This window comes from Nerophis ophidion, linkage group LG15 (assembly GCF_033978795.1).
Source record: "Nerophis ophidion isolate RoL-2023_Sa linkage group LG15, RoL_Noph_v1.0, whole genome shotgun sequence".
NCBI classification, from domain to species: domain Eukaryota; kingdom Metazoa; phylum Chordata; class Actinopteri; order Syngnathiformes; family Syngnathidae; genus Nerophis; species Nerophis ophidion.
In genome coordinates, this window is record NC_084625.1 from 3,146,054 (window position 1) to 3,166,358 (window position 20,305).

Genomic DNA, 20,305 nt, shown 5'->3' on the forward strand with positions numbered 1-20,305 from the left:
CACGTCATTAATATGACTTTGTTTTTTTCTTAATAAATGTAGTTAGGATTTTTCTCATTTGAGCAGAAAAAAATGCACCGCATGAAATTGCAAAAGTTTGAAAAATATTTTAATATGCAAATAAATATAATATCTTTTTTTTTCTTTTGTTTTTCAAAATAAAAGTAAGTACTTAAATATCTGCCGTTGTTTGGTTTTTGAGTGTGTTTTTTTTTGGCTCTGTTTGGTTAACTTCCTTTCTTGTGCTCTTATTTTGTTGCACTTCCTGTTCCGGTTGTACTTTCCCTGCACTAGCTTGACTGTGCCTGGGTGTTGTCCTCACCTGGCAGTGATTAGATGAGGAAGAGGTGTGTTACCTGCTGCTAAGGTGCTCACCTGTCCGTGTTTGTGTTCCTCGGCGTCTGAGAGCACTTCTCGCGGTAAGTTGGACTTTGGTTCTGGTCTTGGTCTTGGTCTTGGTCTTGGTCTTGGTCTTGGTCTTGGTCTTGGTCTTGGGTCTTGGGTCTTGGGTCTTGGTCTTGGTCTTGGTTTTTGTTTGCAGACTTGCAGATCCAGCTTGCCGTTTTGGATGCTTTTTTTGTGTAGGTTCTTTCCACGCTTTTGTTTTGTTTTGTATGTTTGACTTTCATTTCCACTTAACTTCCTGCTTTCTGAGGGCATTTCCGGGTTAAAAAAAAATAAAAATGTTTTACGGTTTAAAAAAAAAAATCACTTATGTCGCAACAACTTTTCCCTGAACATCAAAGTAGTAATATTTTTAAATTTACAGTAATGCATTCTTTTAAAAAATAAAAATAAAAATAAACAAATAAATAAAATAATCTATTTAAAGTAATGCACTGTATAAAAAATATATATATATTTCACGGTTTTTAAAAAAAAGGCACTTAAGTTGCCACTGTTTTACCCTGAACATCAAAGTAGTAACAGTTTTCCATTTACAGTAATGAACTGTAAAAAATAAAGAGAACATTTTACAGTTAATAAATATATATATATTACGGTTATAAAAAAAAATCACTTTTCCTAAAAAATGGCAGCTCAGTCTAAATTTTCCTAAAAACATTTTTTATTTTTTTTATTTACAGTACTGCACTGTAGGAAAAATTCATATTTTTTGTTAAAATCGCGTCCATTCGCAGTAATTGTGAGCAAAAAATCAAAGTGCTGCCCTGAAACGTGCAGATTGAAGTATTATTAAATGTGTGAAAGTATAATTAAAAGTTTAAAAGTATTATTAAATATGTAAAAGTGTTATTGAATGTGTAAAAGTGTTATTAAATGTGTAAAAGTGTTAGTAGATGTGTGAAAGTATAATTAGATGTGTAAAAGTATTATTAAATGTGTAAAAGTATTATTAAATGTGTGAAAGTGTTAGTAGATGTGTGAAAGTATTATTAAATGTGTAAAAGTATTATTAAATGTGTGAAAGTGTTATTAGATGTGTGAAAGTATTATTAAATGTGTAAAAGTGTTATTAAATGTGTGAAAGTGTTATTAAATGTGTAAAAGTATTATTAAATGTGTAAAAGTATAATTAAATGTGTAAAAGTGTTATTAAATGTGTAAAAGTGTAATTAAATGTGTAAAAGTATAATTAAATGTGTAAAAGTATAATTAAATGTGTAAAAGTATTATTAAATGTGTGAAAGTATTATTAAATGTGTAAAAGTGTTATTAAATAATTAAAAGTGTTAAATGTGTAAAAGTTGTATTAAATGTGTAAAAGTTTAATAAAATGTGTAAAAGTATTATTACATAATTAAAAGTATTAAATGTGTAAAAGTATAATTAAATGTGTAAAAGTATTATTAAATGTGTAGAAGTGTAATTAAATGTGTAAAAGTGTTAATAAATGTGTAAAAGTATTAATAAATGTGTAAAAGTGTAATTAAATGTGTAAAAGTATAATTAGATGTGTAAAAGTGTCATTAAATAATTGAAAGTATTAAATGTTTAAAAGTGTTATTAAATGTGTAAAAGTATTATTAAATGTGTAAAAGTATTATTAAATGTGTAAAAGTATTATTAAATGTGTAAAAGTGTTAATAAATGTGTAAAAGTATTAATAAATGTGTAAAAGTGTAATTAAATGTGTAAAAGTATAATTAGATGTGTAAAAGTGTCATTAAATAATTGAAAGTATTAAATGTTTAAAAGTGTTATTAAATGTGTAAAAGTCTAATTAAATGTGTAAAAGTGTTATTAAATGTGTAAAAGTATAATTAGATGTGTAAAAGTGTTATTAAATAATTAAAAGTATTAAATGTGTAAAAGTGTTATTAAATAATTAAAAGTATTAAATGTGTAAAAGTATGATTAAATTAGTAAAAGTGTTATTAAATGTGTAAAATTATTATTAAATGTGTAAAAGTGTTATTAAATAATTAAAAGTATTATTGAATATGTAAAAGTGTTATTAAATAATTAAAAGTATTAATAAATGTGTAAAAGTGTTATTAAATAATTAAAAGTATTAATAAATGTGTAAAAGTGTAATTAAATCATGAAAAGTATTATTGAATATGTAAAAGTGAGTAATCGAAGAGTGTTTAGTTGAAGGAAGTGTTGTTGCAAATGAAGGCATGGAGTGCGGCGTAGCAACGTTATTGATGGACCATGGCGGGCACCCTGGGGGGCACCCTGGGGGGCACCATGGCGGGCACCATGGCGGGCACCCCGGGGGGCACCATGGCGGGCATCCTGGGGGGCACCATGGCGGGCACCCTGGGGGGCACCATGGCGGGCACCCTGGGGGGCACCATGGCGGGCACCCTGGGGGGCACCATGGCGGGCACCCTGGGGGGCACCATGGCGGGCACCATGGCGGGCACCATGGCGGGCACCATGGCGGGCACCCCGGGGTCAGGTCACGCAGGTTCTTGGGGCTTGTGGATGATCCCCCGGTGGCCTTGGACTTGATGGCCCTTTGGCCTCTAATAGCAAATCAATAGATATTATCCCGGGTTCATAAGTCAGCTTTTATTGGGCTGACCTTTAAGACTTGTTATTTGGCTCTGAGCCAGCCGGGCGACCACATCACTCAGACATGTTGCCTCCCCCTGACCTTTGCTGCACGCTTATTGATGACGGCCACCACGCCGCCTGCTCGCCAAGACAGACTGCTGCACGCCACCATGCGTCCTGGCTGGTGTCGACACGTGTTGGTGTTGGTGTTGGTGTTGGTGGCGACTGCAACAAACTAAGGCTTTTAATTTGAAAGAAGTGAAAAACACTCGCTTTTTTTTAGGTAAAAAGAAAGTAATCATTAAATAATGCAAAATAATTATTAATTAAAAACCCTATGTGAGTGTGAATGTTGTCTGTCTTTCTGTGTTGGCCCTGGGATGAGGTGGCGACTTGTCCAGGGTGTACCCCGCCTTCCGCCCGATTGTAGCTGAGATAGGCGCCAGCGCCCCCCGCGACCCCGAAAGGGAATAAGTGGTAGAAAATGGATGGATGGATGTTTATTATAATGACAACACAAACATATTAAATAAATAGAGAGAGAAGACCAGATACTTAGTCCACATCCTCTTGAGGTGGTCCACATCCTCCTGAGGTGGTCCACAATCTCCTGAGGAGGTCCACATCCTCCTGAGGTGGTCCACATCCTCCTGAGGTGGTCCACGTCCTCTTGAGGTGGTCCACGTCCTCTTGAGGTGGTCCACGTCCTCTTGAGGTGGTCCACATTCTCTTGAGGTGGTCCACGTCCTCCTGAGGTGGTCCACATCCTCCTGAGGTGGTCCACATCCTCCTGAGGTGGTCCACATCCTCCTGAGGTGGTCCACATCCTCCTGAGGTGGTCCACATCCTCTTGAGGTGGTCCACGTCCTCTTGAGGTGGTCCACGTCCTCCTGAGGTGGTCCACATCCTCTTGAGGTGGTCCACATCCTCCTGAGGTGGTCCACGTCCTCTTGAGGTGGTCCACATCCTCCTGAGGTGGTCCACATCCTCCTGAGGTGGTCCACGTCCTCTTGAGGTGGTCCACGTCCTCTTGAGGTGGTCCACATCCTCTTGAGGTGGTCCACGTCCTCCTGAGGTGGTCCACGTCCTCTTGAGGTGGTCCACGTCCTCTTGAGGTGGTCCACATTCTCTTGAGGTGGTCCACGTCCTCCTGAGGTGGTCCACATCCTCCTGAGGTGGTCCACATCCTCCTGAGGTGGTCCACGTCCTCTTGAGGTGGTCCACATCCTCCTGAGGTGGTCCACATCCTCCTGAGGTGGTCCACGTCCTCTTGAGGTGGTCCACGTCCTCTTGAGGTGGTCCACGTCCTCTTGAGGTGGTCCACGTCCTCTTGAGGTGGTCCACATTCTCTTGAGGTGGTCCACGTCCTCCTGAGGTGGTCCGCATCCTCCTGAGGTGGTCCGCGTCCTCCTGAGGTGGTCCGCGTCCTCCTGAGGTGGTCCGCGTCCTCCTGAGGTGGTCCGCGTCCTCCTGAGGTGGTCCGCGTCCTCCTGAGGTGGTCCACATCCTCCTGAGGTGGTCCACATCCTCTTGAGGTGGTCCACGTCCTCTTGAGGTGGTCCACGTCTTCCTGAGGTGGTCCACATCCTCCTGAGGTGGTCCACATCCTCTTGAGGTAGTCCACGTCCTCCTGAGGAGGTCCACATCCTCTTGAGGTGGTCCACATCCTCGTGGTCCACATCCTCCTGAGGAGGCCCATATCCTCTTGAGGTGGTCCACATCCTCTTGAGGTGGTCCACGTCCTCTTGAGGTGGTCCACGTCCTCTTGAGGTGGTCCACATCCTCGTGGTCCACATCCTCTTGAGGTGGTCCGCATCCTCCTGAGGTGGTCCACATCCTCCTGAGGAGGCCCACATCCTCCTGAGGTGGTCCACATCCTCCTGAGGAGGTCCACATCCTCTTGAGGTGGTCCACATCCTCTTGAGGTGGTCCACGTCCTCTTGAGGTGGTCCACGTCCTCTTGAGGTGGTCCACATCCTCCTGAGGTGGTCCACATCCTCTTGAGGTGGTCCACGTCCTCTTGAGGTGGTCCACGTCCTCTTGAGGTGGTCCACGTCCTCTTGAGGTGGTCCACATTCTCTTGAGGTGGTCCACGTCCTCCTGAGGTGGTCCACATCCTCCTGAGGTGGTCCACATCCTCCTGAGGTGGTCCACATCCTCCTGAGGTGGTCCACATCCTCCTGAGGTGGTCCACATCCTCCTGAGGTGGTCCACATCCTCTTGAGGTGGTCCACGTCCTCTTGAGGTGGTCCACGTCCTCCTGAAGAGGTCCACATCCTCCTGAGGAGGTCCACGTCCTCCTGAGGTGGTCCACGTCCTCCTGAGGAGGTCCACATCCTCTTGAGGTGGTCCGCATCCTCCTGAGGTGGTCCGCGTCCTCCTGAGGTGGTCCGCGTCCTCCTGAGGTGGTCCGCGTCCTCCTGAGGTGGTCCGCGTCCTCCTGAGGTGGTCCGCGTCCTCCTGAGGTGGTCCGCGTCCTCCTGAGGTGGTCCGCGTCCTCCTGAGGTGGTCCGCATCCTCCTGAGGTGGTCCGCATCCTCCTGAGGTGGTCCACATCCTCCTGAGGAGGTCCACGTCCTCCTGAGGTGGTCCACATCCTCTTGAGGTGGTCCACATTCTCTTGAGGTGGTCCACATCCTCCTGAAGTGGTCCACATCCTCTTGAAGTGGTCCACGTCCTCTTGAGGTGGTCCACATCCTCTTGATGTGGTCCACATCCTCCTGAGGTGGTCCACATCCTCCTGAGGTGGTCCACATCCTCCTGAAGTGGTCCACATCCTCCTGAGTTCCTCTTATAGTACAATTTTGGCAAACTTGATGAAAGACAACAAAAACTACTTTGGGATGATCCAGAAACTTCTATTTTTGAGCCTGAATATAAGGAGGATGACTGACAAGTTTTAGAAGCTGTGTGCTAAACAGTTGCAGCTTTAGACAAAAAGTGCAGTTCCTCTTGAAGTACAATTTTGGCAAACTTGATGAAAGACAACAAAGACTACTTTGGGATGATCCAGAAACTTCTATTTTTGAGCCTGAATATAAGGAGGATGACCTACACGTTTTAGAAGCTGTGTGCTAAACAGTTGCAGTTTTAGACAAAAAGTGCAGTTCCTCTTGAAGTACAATTTTGGCAAACTTGATGAAAGACAACAAAGACTACTTTGGGATGATTCAGAAACTTCTATTTTTGAACCTGAATATAAGGAGGATGACCTACAAGTTTTAGACAAAAAGTGCAGTTTCTCTTGAAGTACAATTTTGGCAAACTTGATGAAAGACAACAAAAATTACTTTGGGATGATTCAGAAACTTCTATTTTTGAACCTGAATATAAGGAGGATGACTTACAATTTTTAGAAGCTGTCTGCTAAACAGTTGTAGTTTTAGACAAAAAGTGCAGTTCCTCTTGAAGTACAATTTTGGCAAACTTGATGAAAGACAACAAAGACTACTTTGGGATGATTCAGAAACTTCTATTTTTGAACCTGAATATAAGGAGGATGACCTACAAGTTTTAGAAGCTGTGTGCTAAACAGTTGCAGCTTTAGTCAAACAGTCATGTCACATGTATCTTGTAGCAGTATTGCTAAGTGCTAAACAAGAATGACAAACATAATAAAACAATCACTTACTGTCCAATGTCTGCTCTCACTGGGATGTAGACAAATGGGATGTAGATATCTTCCCCTTTACATGAATTATTCATCATAATCCTCACAAACGATTTTAAGAGCATCTTGTTGTCTTTCTCGCCATCTCCAGGTCTACATTGGCTGTCAAAGTTGACCAACTTGTCAGATTATGTCCACAACCTTCGACTATCCAGGTGAGGAGCATTTTTCATCATCCAGAATTAACTTTCACCAATTTAGAGGCCATGCAGCAGCTCAATATGTCAATATAGCAGCATAACGTGTTAGCTCTCTAAAAGTAGTTCCTCAGCGTTAGCACTTTGATAACATTGCTAATACTTGTCAATATTCATGTCACATGTAAATGAAGTATTGTTGGCACTTTTTGGACGTTTTATGGGCGGAATAGTGTACTAATATTAGCTACCTCTTACTGGCTGTATTTTACGACTTAGAATGCATAAAAAAGGGGAATAAATGCTCTTTTTCTAACGTAAGGATTATGAATAAAAGACAAAACTCCCCAAAAAGTGCAGTTCCTCTTATAGTACAATTTTGGCAAACTTGATGAAAGACAACAAAAACTACTTTGGGATGATCCAGAAACTTCTATTTTTGAGCCTGAATATAAGGAGGATGACTGACAAGTTTTAGAAGCTGTGTGCTAAACAGTTGCAGCTTTAGACAAAAAGTGCAGTTCCTCTTGAAGTACAATTTTGGCAAACTTGATGAAAGACAACAAAGACTACTTTGGGATGATCCAGAAACTTCTATTTTTGAGCCTGAATATAAGGAGGATGACCTACACGTTTTAGAAGCTGTGTGCTAAACAGTTGCAGTTTTACACAAAAAGTGCAGTTTCTCTTGAAGTACAATTTTGGCAAACTTGATGAAAGACAACAAAGACTACTTTGGGATGATCCAGAAACTTCTATTTTTGAGCCTGAATATAAGGAGGATGACCTACACGTTTTAGAAGCTGTGTGCTAAACAGTTGCAGTTTTACACAAAAAGTGCAGTTTCTCTTGAAGTACAATTTTGGCAAACTTGATGAAAGACAACAAAGACTACTTTGGGATGATCCAGAAACTTCTATTTTTGAGCCTGAATATAAGGAGGATGACCTACACGTTTTAGAAGCTGTGTGCTAAACAGTTGCAGTTTTATACAAAAAGTGCAGTTCCTCTTGAAGTACAATTTTGGCAAACTTGATGAAAGACAACAAAGACTACTTTGGGATGATCCAGAAACTTCTATTTTTGAACCTGAATATAAGGAGGATGACCTACAAGTTTTAGAAGCTGTGTGCTAAACAGTTGCAGCTTTAGTCAAACAGTCATGTCACATGTAGCATGTAGCAGTATTGCTAAGTGCTAAACAAGAATGACAAACATAATAAAACGATCACTTACTGTCCAATGTCTGCTCTCACTGGGATGTAGACAAATGGGATGTAGATATCTTCCCCTTTACATGAATTATTCATCATAATCCTCACAAAAGATTTTAAGAGCATCTTGTTGTCTTTCTCGCCATCTCCAGGTCTACATTGGCTGTCAAAGTTGACCAACTTGTCAGATTATGTCCACAATCTTCGACTATCCAGGTGAGGAGCTTTATTTATAATCTAGAATTAACTTTCACCAGTTTAGAGGCCATGCAGCAGCTCAATATGTCAATATAGCAGCAGAAACTTGTTAGCTCTCTAAAAGTAGTTCCTCTGCGTTAGCACTTTGATAACATTGCTAATACTTGTCAATATTCATGTCACATGTAAATGAAGTATTGTTGGCACTTTTTGGAGGTGTTATGGGCGGAATAGTGTACTAATATTAGCTACCTCTTACTGGCTGTATTTTACGACTTAGAATGCATAAAAAAGGGGAATATCTGCTCATATTCTAATGTAAGGATTATGAATAATAGACAAAACTCCCCAAAATGTGCAGTTCCTCTTATAGTAGAATTTAGGCAAACTTGATGAAAGACAACAAAAACTACTTTGGGATGATCCAGAAACTTGTATTTTTGAGCCTGAATATAAGGAGGATGACTTACAAGTTTTAGAAGCTGTGTGCTAAACAGTTGCAGTTTTAGACAAAAAGTGCCGTTCCTCTTGAAGTACAATTTTGGCAAACTTGATGAAAGACAACAAAGACTACTTTGGGATGATTCAGAAACTTCTATTTTTGAACCTGAGTATAAGGAGGATGACCTACAAGTTTTAGACAAAAAGTGCAGTTTCTCTTGAAGTACAATTTTGGCAAACTTGATGAAAGACAGCAAAAATTACTTTGGGATGATCCAGAAACTTCTATTTTTGAGCCTGAATATAAGGAGGATGACCTACAAGTTTTAGAAGCTGTGTGCTAAACAGTTGCAGTTTTAGACAAAAAGTGCAGTTCCTCTTGAAGTACAATTTTGGCAAACTTGATGAAAGACAACCAAGACTACTTTGGGATGATCCAGAAACTTATATTTTCTAGCCTGAATATAAGGAGGATGACTTACAAGTTTTAGAAGCTGTGTGCAAAACAGTTGTAGTTTTATACAAAAAGTGCAGTTCCTCTGGAAGTACAATTTTGGCAAACTTGATGAAAGACAACAAAGACTACTTTGGGATGATCCAGAAACTTCTATTTTTGAGCCTGAATATAAGGAGGATGATATACAAGTTTTAGAAGCTGTGTGCAAAACAGTTGTAGTTTTATACAAAAGGTGCAGTTCCTCTTGAAGTACAATTTTGGCAAACTTGATGAAAGACAACAAAGACTACTTTGGGATGATCCAGAAACTTCTATTTTTGAGCCTGAATATAAGGAGGATGACCTACAAGTTTTAGAAGCTGTGTGCTAAATAGTTGCAGTTTTAGATAAAAAAATGCAGTTCCTCTTGAAGTACAATTTTGGCAAACTTGATGAAAGACAACAAAGACTACTTTGGGATGATTCAGAAACTTCTATTTTTGAACCTGAATATAAGGAGGATGACCTACAAGTTTTAGACAAAAAGTGCAGTTTCTCTTGAAGTACAATTTTGGCAAACTTGATGAAAGACAACAAAAATTACTTTGGGATGATCCAGAAGCTTCTATTTTTGAACTTGAATATAAGGAGGATGACTTACAATTTTTAGAAGCTGTGTGCTAAACAGTTGCAGTTTTAGACAAAAAGTGCAGTTCCTCTTGAAGTACAATTTTGGCAAACTTGATTAAAGACAACAAAGACTACTTTGGGATGATTCAGAAACTTCTATTTTTGAACCTGAAAATAAGAAGGATGACCTACAAGTTTTAGACAAAAAGTGCAGTTTCTCTTGAAGTACAATTTTGGCAAACTTGATGAAAGACAACAAAAATTACTTTGGGATGATTCAGAAACTTCTATTTTTGAACTTGAATATAAGGAGGATGACTTACAATTTTTAGAAGCTGTCTGCTAAACAGTTGTAGTTTTAGACAAAAAGTGCAGTTCCTTTTGAAGTACAATTTTGGCAAACTTGATTAAAGACAACAAAGACTACTTTGGGATGATTCAGAAACTTCTATTTTTGAACCTGAAAATAAGGAGGATGACCTACAAGTTTTAGAAGCTGTGTACAAAACAGTTGTAGTTTTAGACAAAAAGTGCAGTTCCTCTTGAAGTACAATTTTGGCAAACTTGATCAAAGACAACAAAGACTACTTTGGGATGATCCAGAAACTTCTATTTTTGAACCTGAATATAAGGAGGATGACCTACAAGTTTTAGACAAAAAGTGCAGTTTCTCTTGAAGTACAATTTTGGCAAACTTGATGAAAGACAACAAAAATTACTTTGGGATGATCCAGAAACTTCTATTTTTGAACTTGAATATAAGGAGGATGACTTACAATTTTTAGAAGCTGTGTGCTAAACAGTTGCAGTTTTAGACAAAAAGTGCAGCTCCTCTTGAAGTACAATTTTGGCAAACTTGATGAAAGACAATAAAGACTACTTTGGGATGATTCAGAAACTTCTATTTTTGAACCTGAAAATAAGGAGGATGACCTACAAGTTTTAGAAGCTGTGTGCTAAACAGTTGCAGCTTTAGTCAAACAGTCATGTCACATGTATCTTGTAGCAGTATTGCTAAGTGCTAAACAAGAATGACAAACATAATAAAACAATCACTTACTGTCCAATGTCTGCTCTCACTGGGATGTAGACAAATGGGATGTAGATATCTTCCCCTTTACATGAATTATTCATCATAATCCTCACAAACGATTTTAAGAGCATCTTGTTGTCTTTCTCGCCATCTCCAGGTCTACATTGGCTGTCAAAGTTGACCAACTTGTCAGATTATGTCCACAACCTTCGACTATCCAGGTGAGGAGCATTTTTCATCATCCAGAATTAACTTTCACCAATTTAGAGGCCATGCAGCAGCTCAATATGTCAATATAGCAGCATAAACTTGTTAGCTCTCTAAAAGTAGTTCCTCTGCGTTAGCACTTTGATAACATTGCTAATACTTGTCAATATTCAGGTCACATGTAAATGAAGTATTGTTGGCACTTTTTGGACGTTTTATGGGCGGAATAGTGTACTAATATTAGCTACCTCTTACTGGCTGTATTTTACGACTTAGAATGCATAAAAAAGGGGAATATCTGCTCTTTTTCTAACGTAAGGATTATGAATAATAGACAAAACTCCCCAAAAGGTGCACTTCCTCTTATAGTACAATTTTGGCAAACTTGATGAAATACAACAAAAACTACTTTGGGATTATTTAGAAACTTCTATTTTTGAACCTGAAAATAGGGAGGATGACCTACAAGTTGTAGAAGCCTTGTGATAAACAGTTGCAGTTTTAGACAAAAAGTGCAGTTCCTCTTGAAGTACAATTTTGGCAAACTTGACGAAAGACAACAAAGTCTACTTTGGGATGATTCAGAAACTTCTATTTTTGAGCCTGAATATAAGGAGGATGACCTACAAGTTTTAGACAAAAAGTGCAGTTTCTCTTGAAGTACAATTTTGGTAGCACAATCTTCCTGTAGGTTTTAGTTGTGGATCCCGACATTAGCGGGATGTTGTCTGCTAATATGAAAGCGTGTCCAGCCAGTCCACTTCCAAAGTCCGCTGTCAGGGACTCGGGCTCACAAAGCCGGACCCTGGGAACTTTGGGGCCGTGCAGTCAATCAATCAGACGCCCCAGAGCGACCTTGTTTTGATTCCCTTCTCCTCCACGTGATGAAAAAAAAAAACACGTCAATAAGACGGCCGCCTTCCCGGCCTCGTTGCTGGTTTCCCGGCCGCGTGTGTTTGAGGGCCACCGAGCGCTCAGGGGCCGCCCGCTTCAAAGGGGCCGTGACAGTGGATGCAGCTGCTGCTCTCAGAGCCCGGCCAGGACTCAGCTGCTGCACCATAAAGACCCCCGCTTCAAAGGCACACACACACACAAACACACACACACACACACACCATGAATGTAAACAACAAATGCCCCCCAAATGCTAACCCTAACCCTAACCCCCCCCCCCCCCCTCAAAAGGAAGTATCCCATAATTTTGGAGTATTTCACATCGCAAATTCCAGTTTTATTCATAAATTTTTTTAAATTGATTCATAATTCCATTTGTTTGTCATTAAAAAAAAAGTCCATTATTTTTACAGTGTGTTGTTGTATGTAGAAAAATGCTAACATTTTTATTTTCAGTAAAAAAAATAATAACTGCCAACCAAGCCATGAATTGTTTTTGTTTTTTTACTGTAAAATACACAACCTTTTTTATATAAATATGTATTGGGCAACACAGTGGTAGAGGGGTTTGTGCGTCTGCCTCACAATACAAAAGTCCTGAGTTCAAACTCCGGCTTCTACCAACATCCAAAGACGTGCACTTAGGGATAGGCCCCTCCCACCTCCAAATACATGCACCCGGGCATAGGCCCCTCCCACCTCCAAAGAGATGAACCCGGGGATAGGCCCCTCCCACCTCCAAAGATATGAACCTGGGGATAGGCCCCTCCCCCTCCAAATACATGCACCCGGGCATAGGCCCCTCCCACCTCCAAAGAGATGAACCCGGGGATAGGCCCCTCCCACCTCCAAAGGTATGAACCTGGGGATAGGCCCCTCCCCCTCCAAAGATATGAATCTGGGGATAGGCCCCTCCCACCTCCAAATACATGCACCCGGGCATAGGCCCCTCCCACCTCCAAAGAGATGAACCCGGGGATAGGCCCCTCCCACCTCTAAAGACATGCACCTGGGGATAGGCCCCTCCCACCTCCAAAGATATGAACCTGGGGATAGGCCCCTCCCACCTCCAAATACATGCACCCGGGCATAGGCCCCTCCCACCTCCAAAGATATGAACCTGGGGATAGGCCCCTCCCACCTCCAAATACATGCACCCGGGCATAGGCCCCTCCCACCTCCAAATACATGCACCCGGGCATACGCCCCTCCCACCTCCAAATACATGCACCCGGGCATAGGCCCCTCCCACCTCCAAAGATATGAATCTGGGGATAGGCCCCTCCCACCTCCAAAGATATGCACCTGGGGATAAGCTCCTCCCACCTCCAAAGACATGAACCTGGGGATAGGCCCCTCCCACCTCCAAAGACATGAACCTGGGGATAGGCCCCGCCCACCTGCAAAGACATGCACCTGGGGATAGGCCCCTCCCACCTCCAAAGATATGAACCCTGGGGATAGGCCCCTCCCACCTCCAAAGACATGCACCTGGGGATAGGCCCCTCCCACCTCCAAAGACATGCACCTGGGGATAGGCCCCTCCCACCTCCAAAGACATGCACCTGGGGATAGGCCCCTCCCACCTCCAAAGACATGCACCTGGGGATAGGCCCCTCCCACCTCCAAAGACATGCACCTGGGGATAGGCCCCTCCCACCTCCAAAGACATGCACCTGGGGATAGGCCCCTCCCACCTCCAAAGACATGCACCTGGGGATAGGCCCCTCCCACCTCCAAAGACATGCACCTGGGGATAGGCCCCTCCCACCTCCAAAGATATGAATCTGGGGATAGGCCCCTCCCACCTCCAAAGATATGAACCTGGGGATAGGCCCCTCCCACCTGCAAAGACATGCACCTGGGGATAGGCCCCTCCCACCTCCAAAGATATGAACCTGGGGATAGGCCCCTCCCACCTGCAAAGACATGCACCTGGGGATAGGCCCCTCCCACCTCCAAAGATATGAACCCTGGGGATAGGCCCCTCCCACCTCCAAAGACGTGCACCAGAAAGAACTTTTCTAGACCAGTTCCATGTCATTGATGATGCCAGACTGGAGAAGTGGTTCTGAATGGCCTGCTGGCCCCAGGGTGATCAGGACTCATGGCCCCAGGGTGATCAGGACTCATGGCCCCAGGGTGATCAGGACTCAGGACCCCACCTCTCCACTATGGCCCCAGGGTGATCAGGACTCAGGACCCCACCTCTCCACTATGGCCCCAGGGTGATCAGGACTCATGGCCCCAGGGTGATCAGGACTCATGGCCCCAGGGTGATCAGGACTCATGGCCCCAGGGTGATCAGGACTCATGGCCCCAGAGTGATCAGGACTCATGGCCCCAGGGTGATCAGGACTCATGGCCCCAGGGTGATCAGGACTCCTGGCCCCAGGGTGATCAGGATTCCTGGCCCCAGGGTGATCGGGACTCATGGCCCCAGGGTGATCAGGACTCATGGCCCCAGGGTGATCAGGACTCATGGCCCCAGGGTGATCAGGACTCATGGCCCCAGGGTGATCAGGACTCATGGCCCCAGGGTGATCAGGACTCATGGCCCCAGGGTGATCAGGACTCATGGCCCCAGAGTGATCAGGACTCATGGCCCCAGGGTGATCAGGACTCATGGCCCCAGGGTGATCAGGACTCATGGCCCCAGGGTGATCAGGACTCATGGCCCCAGGGTGATCAGGACTCATGGCCCCAGGGTGATCAGGACTCATGGCCCCAGAGTGATCAGGACTCATGGCCCCAGGGTGATCAGGACTCATGGCCCCAGGGTGATCAGGACTCATGGCCCCAGGGTGATCAGGACTCATGGCCCCAGGGTGATCAGGACTCCTGGCCCCAGGGTGATCAGGACTCATGGCCCCAGGGTGATCAGGACTCATGGCCCCAGGGTGATCAGGACTCATGGCCCCAGGGTGATCAGGACTCATGGCCCCAGGGTGATCAGGACTCCTGGCCCCAGGGTGATCAGGACTCATGGCCCCAGGGTGATCAGGACTCCTGGCCCCAGGGTGATCAGGACTCATGGCCCCAGGGTGATCAGGACTCAGGACCCCACCTTATAATAATGTACTATGTTGGGGTTATAATGTCTTTCACTGACAATAGTTTAAAAATAAAAATAATTATATCTGTAATATTCCATCTAATGTAGCAAAAATATTGTCTGACTACAAGAAGATTTGAAAATCGATAATTAAGATGTTTTCACATTCTCTTGTTGGCAAACATCATTTTTTAAGCTTTCAAATATTTAGTATATTTATTTTAATTATTGTTATTCAAATGTTTTATAGTTTTAATCATTCCTAATGGTGATTGTGAGCGATCCAGCCTGATAGGGATGTGTGATATCACGGATTTTCGGCGATACCAAGACTTTCAAATATTTGTTATATCTAATTTTTTTTTTTTTTTTATGTATTTTAGTTCATATTTTATATTTTTATTTTATTTATGAGCTAAAATCAAGTAGCTGTGCTGCAGTTTGGACACCATTGACAACATCTTTTATTTTAAGGAAACTTTTCAAAAAACAATATAAGAAGTCATCTAAAAACAATTAGTCTATGTTTTTTTTTAGCAAAAATATATTTTTACCTTTTAATATTTTATTATATTTATATATATATTTTTTTTATCATATTTATATATTTTTATTTTATTTATGAGCTAAAATCAAGTTCCTGGCCTGGAAAGCATTTTAAAAAACAAAAGTAGTCATCTAAAGAATATGCGAAATAATAATTACTTTGTCTTTATTTTTATTTTGACAAAAATTAATTTTTTAGGTTTCTAATATTTTTTTTTGTTTTTTATTTACGAGCTAAAATCAAGCACCTGTGCTGCAGTTTGGACACCATTGACATCGTTTATTTTACTGAAACGTTTAAAAAAACAATATAAGTAGTCATCTAAAAACAATTAGTTCTTCTAAATTTTAATTTCAGCAAAAAAAATATTTTTTACTTTTAATATTTTATTATATTTATATGTTTTATTTTATATTTTTATTTCATTCATGAGCTAAAATTAGGAACCTGGGCTGCACTTTGGACACCCCTGGAAATAATTAAAAAAATAAAATAAAATAAAAAAACAGAATAAGTAGTCCTAAAAACAATTAGTTTGTCTATATTTTTATTTTAGCAAAAATGATTTTTAGCTTTATAATATTTTATTTTAAATTTGTATTTTATTTATATATATTTTTGTTTTACTTAACAGCTAAAATCAAGTACCTGTGCTGCAGTTTGGACACCAATGAGAACATCATTTATTTTACTGAAACATTTAGAAATATATAATAATAAGTAGTTATCTAAGAACAATAATTAAATTGTCTATATTTTTATTTTAGCAAAAATATATTTTTTACCTTTTAATATTTTATTTTATTTTTATAATTTATTCTATATATTTTTTTTATTTATGAGCTAAAATCAAGTACCCGTGCTGCACTTTGGACATAAAAAAAAAAAAAGTAGTCATCCAAAAACAATTTGTTTTTATATATATATATATATTTTTTTTTAGCAAAAATATATTTTTAAAATTTTTAATATATAATTTGTATTATGTATATATTTTATTTTATATTTTTATTTTATTTATGGGCTAAAATCAAGTGTCTGGGCTGCACTTTGGACACCACTTGAAATATAAAAAAAAAAAAAAAACAATAAGTAGTCATCTAAAAACAATTACTTTGTCTATTTTTTTATTTTAGCAAAAATATATTTTTTACCTTTTAATATTTTATTTTATTTTTATAATTTATTAAATATATTTTTTTTATTTATGAGCTAAAATCAAGTACCCATCCTGCAGTTTGGACGCCATTGACAACATCATTTATTTGACTGAAACATAAAAAAAAACAATAAGTAGTCATCTAAAAACAATTAGTTTGTCTATATTTCAATTTTAGCAAAAATGTTTTTTAGCTTTCTAATATTTTATTTAAAATTTGTATTTTATTTATATATATTTTATTTTTATTTAACAGCTAAAATCAAGTGTCTGGGCTGCACTTTGGACACCACTTGAAATATAAAAAACAAAACAATAAGTAGTCATCTAAAAACAATTAGTTCGTCCATATTTTTATTTTAGCAAAAATATATTTTTTACCTTCTAATATTTTATTTTATTTATATATTTTATTTGATATTTTTATTTTATTTATGAGCTAAAATCAAGTACCTGTGCTGCAGGTGACATCATTTATTTGACTGAAACATTAAAAAAAAATTGTCATCTAAAAACAATTTGTTTTTCTAAATTTTTCTTTTAGCAAAATATATTTTTTACCTTTTTAATATTTAATTTTTATCATATGTATATATTTTATTACATTTTTATTTTATTTATGAGCTGAAATCAAGTGTCTAAGCTGCACTTTGGAAATAATTAAAAAAAACATAAGTAGTTATCTAAAAACAATTAGTTTGTATTTTTAGTTTTACCAGAAAAAAATGTTTTAGCTTCTTATATTTTCCATCCATCCATTTCAATCGGGAGGAAGGTGGTGTACACCCTGGACAAGTCGCAATCTTATTTTCTTATATTTTATTTTATTTCAATTTTAAATGTGTTTTATATTTATATATTTATTTAATTTATGAGCTTAAATCAAATATTTCTTTAGCCATCCTGACATTGAGAACATTTATTTGACTGAAAATCATTTTTAAAAACAAAATAGTTATCCAAAATAAAACTTACTTCGGCTATATTTATATTTTAATATAAATATATATTTCAAAGTGAAGTATCTAGTACAAAATGACTGTACAACACAATTTTCTGGACAAAAACCATACCAAAAATTATATTTCCAACCATAAAAAAGGAAACAGCATTCCAAAAACATCAGGAAGTGCTGCACATATTTAGTTTTTAAACCTCAAATAATACTTTCAGACAAATATTTGAAAGGAGAAGCTTTGATAGTGTTTAGTAGTACATGTTGGAAGTATTTGTCGTGCCGGTGTCGGCCTGCAGGGGGCGTGCCAGCGCAGCAACCTGCGGCTGCCGTGGGAGGGAGGGGAGGGGGGGAGAGGGGTGAGGGGGGCCCCCACGGCCTCACAATGGCCCCACGGGGGACCCACGCACGCACGCAGGGCCACTTTCAAGGGAGGAAATGGGTTTTGTTAGATGGAGGAGCTCTAATACTAAAAGAGGGAACAGAAAGTCACCATTACATGTCTTTATTATCGACCATCTGATATCACATACATCTACTATGTACACACTTAGTATCATCTTTATTTATCTACTATGTACACACTTAGTATCATCTTTATTTATCTACTATGTACACACTTAATATCATCTTTATTTATCTACTATGTACACACTTAATATCATCTTTATTTATCTACTATGTACACACTTAATATCATATTTATTTATCTACTATGTACACACTTAATATCATCTTTATTTATCTACTATGTACACACTTAATATCATATTTATTTATCTACTATGTACACACTTAATATCATATTTATTTATCTACTATGTACACACTTAATATCATCTTTATTTATCTACTATGTACACACTTAATATCATATTTATTTATCTACTATGTACACACTTAATATCATATTTATCTACTATGTACACACTTAGTATCATCTTTATTTATCTACTATGTACACACTTAATATCATCTTTATTTATCTACTATGTACACACTTAGTATCATCTTTATTTATCTACTATGTACACACTTAATATCATATTTATTTATCTACTATGTACACACTTAATATCATATTTATTTATCTACTATGTACACACTTAATATCATCTTTATTTATCTACTATGTACACACTTAATATCATATTTATTTATCTACTATGTACACACTTAATATCATATTTATCTACTATGTACACACTTAGTATCATCTTTATTTATCTACTATGTACACACTTAATATCATCTTTATTTATCTACTATGTACACACTTAGTATCATCTTTATTTATCTACTATGTACACACTTAATATCATCTTTATTTATCTACTATGTACACACTTAATATCATCTATTTATCTACTATGTACACACTTAATATCATCTTTATTTATCTACTATGTACACACTTAATATCATCTTTATTTATCTACTATGTACACACTTAATATCATATTTATCTACTATGTACACACTTAATATCATATTTATCTACTATGTACACACTTAATATCATCTATTTATCTACTATGTACACACTTAATATCATCTTTATTTATCTACTATGTACACACTTAATATCATCTTTATTTATCTACTATGTACACACTTAATATCATTTTTATTTATCTACTATGTACACACTTAATATCATCTATTTATCTACTATGTACACACTTAATATCATCTTTATTTATCTACTATGTACACACTTAATATCATCTTTATTTATCTACTATGTACACACTTAATATCATCTTTATTTATCTACTATGTACACACTTAATATCATCTTTATTTATCTACTATGTACACACTTAATATCATCTTTATTTATCTACTATGTACACACTTAATATCATATTTATCTACTATGTACACACTTAATATCATATTTATCTACTATGTACACACTTAATATCATATTTATCTACTATGTACACACTTAATATCATCTTTATCTACTATGTACACACTTAATATCATATTTATTTATCTACTATGTACACACTTAATATCATCTTTATTTATCTACTATGTACACACTTAATATCATCTTTATTTATCTACTATGTACACACTTAATATCATCTTTATTTATCTACTATGTACACACTTAATATCATATTTATTTATCTACTATGTACACACTTAATATCATATTTATTTATCTACTATGTACACACTTAATATCATCTTTATTTATCTACTATGTACACACTTAATATCATATTTATTTATCTACTATGTACACACTTAATATCATATTTATCTACTATGTACACACTTAGTATCATCTTTATTTATCTACTATGTACACACTTAATATCATCTTTATTTATCTACTATGTACACACTTAGTATCATCTTTATTTATCTACTATGTACACACTTAATATCATCTTTATTTATCTACTATGTACACACTTAATATCATCTATTTATCTACTATGTACACACTTAATATCATCTTTATTTATCTACTATGTACACACTTAATATCATCTTTATTTATCTACTATGTACACACTTAATATCATATTTATCTACTATGTACACACTTAATATCATATTTATCTACTATGTACACACTTAATATCATCTATTTATCTACTATGTACACACTTAATATCATCTTTATTTATCTACTATGTACACACTTAATATCATCTTTATTTATCTACTATGTACACACTTAATATCATTTTTATTTATCTACTATGTACACACTTAATATCATCTATTTATCTACTATG

General features: G+C 38.2%; 1 long non-coding RNA gene across 1 annotated transcript in view; it reads left to right on the forward strand.

The window, feature by feature from the left end:
- Positions 1-330: 330 nt before the first annotated feature.
- LOC133569809 (uncharacterized) overlaps positions 331-20,305 on the forward strand; it is a 53,749-nt gene continuing 33,774 nt past the window's right edge. The window contains exons 1-3 of the long non-coding RNA XR_009809917.1: positions 331-419; positions 6,729-6,792; positions 10,884-10,947. This is a non-coding gene — a long non-coding RNA (uncharacterized LOC133569809). The remainder of the gene's footprint in view (positions 420-6,728; positions 6,793-10,883; positions 10,948-20,305) is intronic.